Below are 12,031 nucleotides of genomic sequence, written 5' to 3'. Positions count from 1 at the left end.
AGATATTGCTGCTTTTTTTTACCTCTTAGCTAAGGTGCTATGTTGGTTTAAAGTACAACTCGCCACCTAGAGAAAACTGAGTGACTCACTTGAAACTGCGCAATCAATTTAATTATAGACAGACTAATCATAGTTTTGGGCATAAAACAGTACAGTATGATACCAATCGAAACTGTACCATATTTCACACTGAAAGTGGCACATTGGTGCTGAATTATGTCTGGGAAGAGAGGAGAGAAAAACATTTCATATTTTGCAAGGGGTAGTGCTTTAAGATTATGCTGAAGAAAAAATGTTCAGATGTATGTGAAATCTTATGGAACTTAACTTCTGAGGTCATCAGTCCCTAAGCTTACACACTACTTAACCTAAATTATCCTAAGGACAAACACTCACACCCATGGCCGAGGTAGGACTCGAACCTCCGCCGGGACCAGCCGCACAGTCCATGACTGCAGCGCCTCAGACCGCTCGACTAATCCCGCGCGAAAGATTATGCTGAAGTGCAGTAAATTGGTAACTGCATATAAACGAACAGTGTTTTCTGTGTTTCGGATCGGACGCTTTACAAAAAATTTTTGTTGGATGTTACAGCAGCTGATGCAAGAACAACGCTTTCTAAACAAAAGAAACGATACACTCTTTTATCGGCATGGCGAATTACGTAATAAGGGAGTTCAAGTGAAGTACCAGCAGTCCAGTTTATACTAAAACTACAAGATGGAATGCTGCACTACACTTCAGAGTGACTCAGATACTCGTGCTCGTGATATTTCCAGCATAGTCATCGAGTTCCTGTAAACAAAGGCCAGAACGTTCTACCAATCGTTCAATTCCCTGACGACAGAAATCCACTACTTGGTCACAGAGTCATTTGAGAACCGTTGTTTGAAGATCCTCATCAATGGGAAATCTCCCCACCCCCAACAAGATGTTCTTCCTCTATTGCCTGGACGTTGTGGTCTTTGGTCGATGTCGATGGCCTCTCTTATAACATCCATGTTGGTCAACTGTTGACATTGTTTCACTACGGCTGTATGTTAGGATCATATACCGCAAGAATTTCATGATGAATCTGTATGCAGTTTAGACGATTTGCCCACAAGAATCGTACTGTCCCGTATATTTCAACTTCGGAGTACATTTCAGGTTGCCGCGCCATTTCATTTCCACACTATGATGCATCTGTTACCCGCACCGCAGAAGAGCTGTGACTGCAGGAAACCCGGGACATGTGCTGTCTTGTGACAATGCCCCACTATTGTTGCTTAATGGTCTTACAAGGGGACCGAACGTACTCGCCCTCGCCGATATGATCCATATTGACAGGAGAGGAGAGCTGGGCTAGGACTTCCCAACTTACGTAAAGAGGAAAGCAAAACTCTGAACCGCTTTCTAGAAAATCGAGTTGAAAGTTTTAGGCATGCGTATATATACTATTATGTGGTCGCTAACAGGCAAGGAGTATGTAGCCAAGTGATCAACTGTGTTAGTTTCATAAGCACAAAGCCCTTGGCTAGAATCTCGCCCTTCGTTCGAATCTCGTTCTTCGCGCTTTTTTTTTACTCCCACGTAAATCTAACAAAATATTTATAATCGCCGTCCAAATTATCAGTATTTAATTATTCATTTATTATTTGCATAATATTTATTCCGAAAAACAAGAAAACAAAATATTTTTTTGCAAGGACATTGGAAATAAAAAAGGGTGCACGACCATTTTGAACCGCCGGCCGGTGTGGCCGTGCGGTTCTAGGAGCTTCAGTCTGGAACCGCGTGACCGCTACGGTCGCAGGTTCGAATCCTGTCTCGGGCATGGATGTGTGTGATGTCCTTAGGTAGTTAGGTTTAAGTAGTTCTAAGTTCTAGGGGACTGATGACCACAGATGTTAAGTCCCATAGTGCTCAGAGCCATTTGAACCAAACCATTTTGAACCAAATCAGTATAGTCTTTTTATTGACATTATTGTACCTACATGTCTGAGACGTATGAAACACTACGCGAATCAGGATGATACTGATCGTAGAAACATGTACAATAATAATTATTGTGGCAAACAGCACACGTAATGTACGCTAAGTCTTTGTAACAGTATGGTTTTTTTCAATGTTTCTACTACAAAACAAACTTGGTTTAGGTTCACAAACGGTTCTCTGTCATCACACAGTTCCGCGACGTACCACACATATCTGATCATATCACCAATTATTGGTGCAGACAACTGATGGTGTACAACTGATTGAATTTTTATACAATCTTCTCTTCAAGGTGTCTCTATATTGTATTCGGCAATGCACGAGCAATTTTGTAGTCGCTTTATAAGGTTCGTCACCTGACTGTAAAAATAAACGTCGCTGGACTGCACCAATGGAATGCATTTTGGAGCAATTACCTTAATACAGCACGTTGGCAGACCCTCTCTAAGTCGAAAAATTTCGTCGTACAAAACCGGGTTCGTTTTCCCTCCCCGTGATTCGAGGAGCAAAAAACAATTGTTTTTCTCTCACGTATGGCCTCAAGACGCCAGTTAGAAATTTCTTGCGTAGTACTTTCGTGAGTTTGACGGACTTTGAAGATATTATCATAACGTTTTTTGTATCTGTGTGTGCGCACTCATCAGCTGATTTTTGTACCCTTGGTCCAAATGAGCCAATGGTCTCTTCCAACGAAACGAAGACCGTTGGTAGTAATTTTCCAGATAAGGTGAAAGCATTGCACCAATGTGTCACCTTGCGCGTATCCTTTCGCTGCACAAGACCACCTTTTTCCCGCGTTCGGCGAGAGTTCGACCATGAGTTGATTGACATTGGCACCTTAGGAAAAACATTCACAAATTAGCATCAACGGTCTATAAAAATAGTACTGCAATTGACGTAAATAAATCAGGTACTTTTATGTGTAATACCTATTTGATCCTTGTCGTATTTTGGTATGAAGGCTCGAGTCTGCACCCGGAAATTTGTTGCTGCATCAGGGACTTGCTGCAGTGAAACACTGTTCTTCTCGCATACAAATCTGGTGATTTTTCTCTGACGCATCCGATGTCTTCGTTTGAAGATCACGACCCACGAGTCAGAAGCCTGAAAATTTAAATTAGGAAATTGGCTACCAGCAGCAGGAGCCCGTTGCTGCAGATTTCCCTTCGTGATCTGCTAGTTACACTCTCGAGCTTCTATCAGACGATCATAGGTCCACGGATCAATTGTTTTAAGTTGTTCACGCCTTGTTTTATATGTTATTCCCATCTTTTCATACCTCTCCTGCTTTTGAGGCGTGAAGTTCCACTTCTTCGAACAGTGGCCAACCTTCATCCTGGATGCTCTCTCGCTAGATTGACGTCCCAAATTTTTCAATACTGCTGAACGTAATCACTGACGATTTTCGATTGCTCGTCTTCGGCTTCGCAATCGTCTGATGAAGTTGAAGCGACTTCTTGAGTTTCTTCAAACACGCGCTCTTCATCGATGTCTTGGTGGGCAGTTAGTTCGTCCTGTACCACGAGTTGTTTCTCCACTAGCATTTCGAAAATTCTATGAGATATTTGTTCTCCAATGTCCGTGTGTTGCTGTGTTATTACTGTAGAAGGTTTCGAAGCGCTGAAATTGTCTTGCAGAAGATGTTCACTGTACACAAGTGCCGTTTTTAATCGTACTTTTGAAACTTTAGGGTAAAACGATTTGTCTTCGCAATCAGGTATACGTTCCCTTGCTGTCGAACTAACAGGCACATCAATACATTTACTCGTAAAATCAGACATCTTGGAGCGTTGACGTGTAACTACCTGGGGGGTAACACGTGAATGAAGTATTCGTTTTTGAGAACACTGTTCCCTTTTTCCCTCCAGCAACCGAAAGTTGTTTGCGCACATCCAGTTGCTTCTGGTAGATCAAAACTAACTGCATGATAACTGGGAAAACGGATTCATACAATGAGTCGTACTGTACCTCTTCCACTTTTATCGGGAAAATGGGCCCATGATGAACTGAAATGTACCTGCAGGAATACGGTTATAACGGTAAACTACTTTCAAAATGTTAGAGAAAAACCCAAATTTTCGAGGTGAAGATTATGTTGTAATATTTTGTTAACCCTCGTCGCCAATTGTGTAAACGCCTCGTCGCTACTACTGTGTAGGCCGACCTGCCACTGCTACGGTAGGCCGAGTTCGTGAAATGGCTTCTGGTGCAGTACACCGCTAAGACAATTTCTCCCTGCCACTGTTACGCAGCTATGTCCTAGGGTTAGGTAACAGGATAGGAAAACGAAGATTCTGCAACACTCCAACAAATTAGTAACAAAATGACACAAATGAGTTAAAAAGGTTTACTTACCTTTGTGACTTGTTGAATTATTAAACCTGCAACACTGCATGTAATACAACACAAAAAGGCCCTCAATGGCTAAATGCAAATAATCGTAGGTAAACTTCACACTACATATCAGCCGCCCGCTGTGGCCGAGCGGTTCTAGGCGCTGCAGTCTGGTACCGCGCGACCGCTACGGTCGTAGGTTCGAATCCTGCCTTGGACATGGATCTCTGTGATGTGCTTTGGTTAGTTAGGTTTAAGTAGTTCTAAGTTCTAGCGGACTGATGACCTCAGATGTTAAGTCCCACAGTGCTCAGAGCCATTTGAACCATTTGAACACTACATAGCAAATGCAATTACAACGACTGTCTATTCAATTTTAATAGTTCACTAAACAACAATCCCTGACTAAGTCAGCCTTGGATAATGATCTACAGGGTGTTACAAAAAGGTACGGCCAAACTTTCAGGAAACATTCCTCACACACAAATAAAGAAAAGATGTTATGTGGACATGTGCCCGGAAACGCTTAATTTCCATGTTAGAGCTCATTTTGGTTTCGTCAGTACGTACTGTACTTCCTCGATTCACCGCCATGATTTCATACGGGATACTCTACCTGTGCTGCTAGAACATGTGCCTTTACAAGTACGACACAACATGTGGTTCATGCACGACGGAGCTCCTGCACATTTCAGTTGAAGTGTTCGTACGCTTCTCAACAACAGATTCGGTGACCGATGGATTGGTAGAGGCGGACCAATTCCATGGCCTCCACGCTCTCCTGACGTCAACCATCTTGACTTTCACTTATGGGGGCATTTGAAAGCTCTTGTCTACGCAACCCCGGTACCAAGTATAGAGAGTCTTCGTGCTCGTATTGTGGACGGCTGTGGTACAATACGCCATTCTCCAGGGCTGCATCAGGGATTCCATGCGACGGAGGGTGGATGCATGTATCCTCGCTAACGGAGGACATTTTGAACATTTCCTGTAACAAAGTGTTTGAAGTCACGCTGGTACGTTCTGTTGCTGTGTGTTTCCATTCCATGATTTGAAGAGAAGTAATAAAATGAGCTCTAACATGGAAAGTAAGCGTTTCCGGACACATGTCCACATAACATCTTTTCTTTCTTTGTGTGTGAGGAATGTTTCCTGAAAGTTTGGCCGTACCTTTTTGTAACACCCAGTATAACCAAGTGGTCGAATGCTGCTCTTCTCTCTTGGAAGTAAGCTTCTGTCCGTTGTCGTCCGATCATTCGCGGATTGTACTCGGCCGGCAATTAGCCGAGGCGAAGTCGATACCTTCATCCTCAGCGCCGCCCGTTGTGTTGGCGGAAGTGGCGCAAGTGGCGAGTCTCTATGGCGCTGACGCCAGTTCGCATATTTTCACTTGCGGTGCTCGTGCCCTGGCTGTGTCTTGTTCGGACGACACAACGGTAATAAACATGAAACTTTGAACATAGCTGCTAAGGTTGAGTGACCGTGTGAGAATTATATTAGAACAAATAAGCCCTCGGTCGCAAATATTAAGTCAAAATTGACTTAATATTAGTGACCGAGGGCTTATTTGTTCTAATATAGATAATAAACATGTTACTACGTGCGAATGAAGGAAAAAAAAAAAACAGTAGCAGGAGCGAGATTAGACCCAGATTCTTCTGTCTTATGAAACCAAACACGCTTACTCGGTCGGCTACGGACTTCGTTCCCGGTAGCGGTCACACATTAGTACATACGCATGCCTAAAACTTTCAGATTCGAATTTTCTCGAAAACGGATGAGAACTGCGCCTTCCTTTTTACATGTGTTGAAGTCCTAGCCATGATCTGCACAACCTATCAATATTAATAAAATCGGCGAGGACAAATACGAACGGTCTCCTTGTTAGCGTAGGATGACGTGTGTAACTTACTTTCTGAAGTTCCTACGTACAATAACAAGCTATCATTTGGGAAGTAACTGCCGTTTTACATTTTTTTCATTTATACGACACTTTTTTTAGGCTTTTGGGGGTGGGGGTGCGTTCGAGTGGCACGAGTGAGCTGTAACTTTGATTGTTTTTGCAGGCGAATTTGTTGCAGTTTCGCGACTTGATTGATCACAAGTATTCTGTATCGAATTGTTCGTCTCGTCTTCCTCTCCACCACTGTGGTACGATGTAAGCAACTATCCTTTACACCCTGTATAACCTACGCCGTTGCAGCCACATGAGGTCCAATCAGACCGAGTGACTGCCATATCATCCGTCAGCCAATGGCGCCATGTTGATGCAGTGTGGAGGGGTGGGGGTCAGCATACCGCATTCCCTGCTGTCGTCGGGTTAGCAGACCTGGTGACGCAACAACTCGGCAGACTAGTTCCTCAGTTGGCATCACGAGGCTGAGGGCAACTCAGCGGAAGCCTCCGACAAAGCACTGGGACTCGAACTCGGGTCTTCCGTGTAACAGCCACTGTCACTGGTCACTCGGTCACAGAGGCGGACCCATCAAAGAAATATGAGACAATTAATGACATTCGAAGATTTGATCTTTAAAAAAGCGGAAAACATGATACATACAACAACATACGCAAACGAAGTATCAGCAGCTACTTCGGCTTCCCCATCAAATGAGCCTTGGCACTCGGTAGATTCGAGTTACAGTACTCAATGCATACTTCGATCACGCACGAAGTGTACCTCACATCTAGCTCGCTTATTATCCAGCAAAAGAAAGCACATGGTGCACCATGCATATTAATACACTACTGGCCATTAAAATTGCTACACCACGAAGATGACGTGCTATAGACGCGAAATTTAACCGACAGGAAGAAGATGCTGAGATGTGCAAATGATCAGCTTTTCAGAGCATTCACACAAGATTGTCACCGGTGGCGACACCTACAACGTGCTGACATGAGGAAAGTTTCCAACCGATTTCTCATACACAAACGGCAGTTGACCGGCGTTGACTAGTGAAACGTTGTTGTGATGCCTTGTGTAATAAGGAGAAATGCGTACCATCACGATTCCGACTTTGATAAAGGTCGGATTGTAGCCTATCGCGATTGCGGTTTATCGTATCGCGACATTGCTGCTCGCGTTGGTCGAGATCCAATGACTGTTAGCAGAATAAGGAATCGGTGGTTTCAGGAAGGTAATCGGAACCCCGTGCTGGATCCCAACGGCCTCGTATCACTAGCAGTCGCGATGACAGGCACCTTATCCGCATGGCTGTAACGGATCGTGAAGCCACGTCTCAATCCCTAAGTCAACAGATGGGGACGTTTGCAAGACAACAACCATCTGCACTAACAGTTCGACGACGTTTGCAGCAGCATGGACTATCAGCTCGGAGACAATGGCTGCGGTTATCCTTGACGGTGCATCACAGACAGGAGCGCCTGCGATGGTGTACTCAACGACGAACCTGGGTGCATGAATGACAAAACGTCATTTTTTCGGATGAATCCAGGCTTTGTTTACAGCATCATGATGGTCGCATCCGTGCATGGTGACATCGCGGTGAACGCACATTGGAAGCGTGTATTCGTCATCGCTATACTGGCGTTATCACCCGACGTGATGGTATGGGGTGCCATTGGTTACACGTCTCGGTCACCTCTTGTTCGCATTGACGGTACTTTGAACAGTGCACGTTACATTTCAGATGTGTTACGACCCGTGGCTCTATCCTTCATTCGATCCCTGCGAAATCCTACATTTCTGCAGGATAATACACGACCGCATGTTGCAGGTCGTGTACGGGCCTTTCTGGATACAGAAAATGTTCGACTGCTGCCCTGGGCAGCACATTCTCCAGTTGTTATTGTTGTTGTTGTTGTCTTCAGTCCTGAGACTGGTTTGATGCAGCTCTCCATGCTAATCCTGTGCAAGCTTCTTCATCTCCCAGTACTTACTGCAACCTACATCCTTCTGAATCTACTTAGTGTATTCATCTCTTGGTCTCCCTCTACGATTTTTACCCTCCACGCTGCCCTCCAATGCTAAATTTGTGATCCCTTCATGCCTCAGAACATGTCCTACCAACCGGTCACTTCTTCTTGTCAATTTGTGCCACAAACTCCTCTTCTCCCCAATTCTATTCAAAACCTCCTTATTAGTTATGTGATCTACCCATCTAATCGTCAGTATTCTTCTGTAGCACCACATTTCGAAAGCTTCTATTCTCTTCTTGTCCAAACTGGTTATCGTCCATGTTTCACTTCCATACATGGCTATACTCCATACGAATACTTTCAGAAACGACTTCCTGACACTTAAATCTATACTCGATGTTAACAAATTTCTCTTCTTCAGAAACGCTTTCCTCGCCATTGCCAGTCTACATTTTATATCCTCTCTACTTCGACCATCATCAGTTATTTTGCTCCCCAAATAGCAAAACTCCTTTACCACTTTAACTGTCTCATTTCCTAATCTAATTCCCTCAGCATTACCCGACTTAATTCGACTACATTCCATTATCCTCGTTTTGCTTTTGTTGATGTTCATCTCATATCCTCCTTTCAAGACACTGTCCATTCCGTTCAACTGCTCTTCCAAGTCCTTTGCTGTCTCTGACAGAATTACAATGTCATCGGCGAACCTCAAAGTTTTTATTTCTTCTCCATGGATTTTAATACCTACTCCGAACTTTTCTTTTGTTTCCTTTACTGCTTGCTCAATGTACAGATTGAATAACATCGGGGACAGTCTACAACCTTGTCTCACTCTCTTCCCAACCGCTGCTTCCCTTTCATGCCCCTCGACTCTTTTAACTGCCATCTGGTTTTGTACAAATTGTAAATAGCCTTCCGCTCCCTGTATTTTACCTCTGCCATCTTTAGAATTTGAAAGAGAGTATTCCAGTCAAAATTGTCGAAAGCTTTCTGTAAGTCTACAAATGCTAGAAACGTAGGTTTGCCTTTCCTTAATCTATTTTCTAAGATAAGTCGTAGGGCCAGTATTGCCTCACGTGTTCCAACATTTCTGCGGAATCCAAACTGATCTTCCCCGAGGTCGGCTTCTAGCAGTTTTTCCATTCGTCTGTAAAGAATTCGCATTAGTATTTTGCAACTGTGACTTATTATACTGATAGTTCGGTAATTTTCACATCTGTCAATACCTGCTTTCTTTGGGATCTCTCACTAATTGAAAACGTCTGGTCAATGGTGGCCGAGCGACTGGCTCGTCACAATATGCCAGTCACTACTACTGATGAACTGTGGTATCGTGTTGAAGCTGTATGGGCAGCTGTACCTGTACACGCCATCCAAGCTCTGTTTGACTTAATGCCCAGGCATATCAAGGCCGTTATTATGGTCAGAGGTGGTTGTTCTGGGTACTGATTTCTCAGGATCTATGCACCCAAATTGCGTGAAAATGTAATCACATGTCAGTTCTAGTATAATATATTTGTCCAATGGATACCCGTTTATCTCCTGCATTTCTTCTTGGTGTAGCAATTTTAATGGCCAGTAGTGTAGGAATGAAATGCATAAGCTCTCTAGCATAAGAACTCCGTCACACAGAGATAGTAGAAATAGCGCTGGACAAAAATCAAGCGTATCCCACACACCACAAGAATTACCTTTAAAATCAGCAGTAGCAGAACATTGCTTTTCCATCGAACATTTAATGCAATACAATAATACCGAAATTTTAGCATTGGTTTCCAGCTTCCGGGACTCTGTCGTGAAAATACGTGGAAATACGTCTTGCTGGTAATTTAATAAATTTTGATAACGTCTTTCAGCTGGATAAAAATTGGAATCCAATTATTAAAATTATGCGGTCACAACGGAATCGACAAGCTCAGTCGATACTCAGCGATTAGATTGTTCTTACTTCAGCACCGTCCGCCCTGATAGCTGAGTGGTCAGCGTGACGGATTGCCGTGCTACGGGTCCGGGTTCGATTCCCGACTGAATGGGGGACTGGTGTCATGCTGTCTTCATCATCATTTCATCCCCATCCGGCGCCCAGGTCCCCCAATGTGGTGTCGAATGTAATAAGACCTGCACCAAGGCGGCCGGACCTGCCCCGCAAGGGGCCTCCCGGCCAATGACGCCAAACGCTCATTTCTTTTCCACTGCTGCACTGAGGGCAGCACACACAACTTGGCTGCCTCGCGCATGTCACTTACTAACGCATGCACGGTAAAGCGCCAGTACGATTCGCACCCACGGAAGTCGCTATCAATACCATAACTGCATCCTGTCTCTTCAGTACTTCGTCTACTCACCTGAGGAATACTGGAGTCTCTGGCAGAAATATCGTGGCAGAATGTTGGTGGAATCCGGCTGCAAACTCGAAAATTACTGGAAGAAGAAATACGCCGGGAAAATTTCAGAAGTCACAAAAATTACAGAAACTTATGAGAGTTGTATAGCAGCTAGACCGTATCTATGACTGGCAATTCATACTAGCCAAAGCCACAATGAAATAGTGACGATAACTGCGAACACATTCCGAATGCTATTCCTAAATTCTCAGCCTGGCAGTTTACCCCAAAGTGGCAATATACAGCAGCATGCATTGGCGTGAACAGATCAAAACAATTTACATGTTGGCGGAAATATCTAAGGATATAATACAATGGAATGCATGATCGGTCAGGAGCAGCAGTAAAAAGCCTTTTGCACTTTGAACTCACAGGGGTTGGACAAGAATATGGAAACACAGCGAGAAATAGATGCTTGAACATAAACGCCCATGTTAGTCAAGCTTACACGTTGCACTGTTGCATTCAGCCACGAACGTCTTCTGTGCAATATGTTCTGAATACGTTACCAGCGTCACTCGTGGTCAGAACTGTGTTCCGTGTAGATGTGAGTGCTTTATGTCGGGGCTAAGAGAATTCCAACATGTCCAAATTGTTGTTGCTCGTGTGATGGTTACTTCCGTAGTGTTTGGTATTTCGAAAGGCACCCTATCGAAGATTTATACTACATACAAGGAAAGCGGAAATACACTCCTGGAAATGGAAAAAAGAACACATTGACACCAGTGTGTCAGACCCACCATACTTGCTCCGGACACTGCGAGAGGGCTGTACAAGCAATGATCACACGCACGGCACAGCGGACACACCAGGAACCGCGGTGTTGGCCGTCGAATGGCGCTAGCTGCGCAGCATTTGTGCACCGCCGCCGTCAGTGTCAGCCAGTTTGCCGTGGCATACGGAGCTCCATCGCAGTCTTTAACACTGGTAGCATGCCGCGACAGCGTGGACGTGAACCGTATGTGCAGTTGACGGACTTTGAGCGAGGGCGTATAGTGGGCATGCGGGAGGCCGGGTGGACGTACCGCCGAATTGCTCAACACGTGGGGCGTCAGGTCTCCACAGTACATCGATGTTGTCGCCAGTGGTCGGCGGAAGGTGCACGTGCCCGTCGACCTGGGACCGGACCGCAGCGACGCACAGATGCACGCCAAGACCGTAGGATCCTACGCAGTGCCGTAGGGGACCGCACCGCCACTTCCCAGCAAATTAGGGACACTGTTGCTCCTGGGGTATCTGCGAGAACCATTCGCAACCGTCTCCATGAAGCTGGGCTACGGTCCCGCACACCGTTAGGCCGTCTTCCGCTCACGCCCCAACATCGTGCAGCCCGCCTCCAGTGGTGTCGCGACAGGCGTGAATGGAGGGACGAATGGAGACGTGTCGTCTTCAGCGATGAGAGTCGCTTCTGCCTTGGTGCCAATGATGGTCGTATGCGTGTTTGGCGCCGTGCA

At 45.0% G+C, this 12,031-nt stretch overlaps 1 long non-coding RNA gene across 1 annotated transcript in view; it reads right to left on the bottom strand.

Annotated features, from left to right (window-relative positions):
* The window catches only part of LOC126234507 (uncharacterized), a 149,107-nt gene that overhangs the window by 28,869 nt on the left and 108,207 nt on the right, over window positions 1-12,031 (bottom strand). The gene's annotated exons all lie outside the window — the stretch shown is intronic.

This window comes from Schistocerca nitens, chromosome 2 (assembly GCF_023898315.1).
Source record: "Schistocerca nitens isolate TAMUIC-IGC-003100 chromosome 2, iqSchNite1.1, whole genome shotgun sequence".
Lineage (NCBI taxonomy): Eukaryota > Metazoa > Arthropoda > Insecta > Orthoptera > Acrididae > Schistocerca > Schistocerca nitens.
Note: the sequence above shows the minus strand (reverse complement) of the source record. Positions and strands in the feature narration are given on the sequence as shown.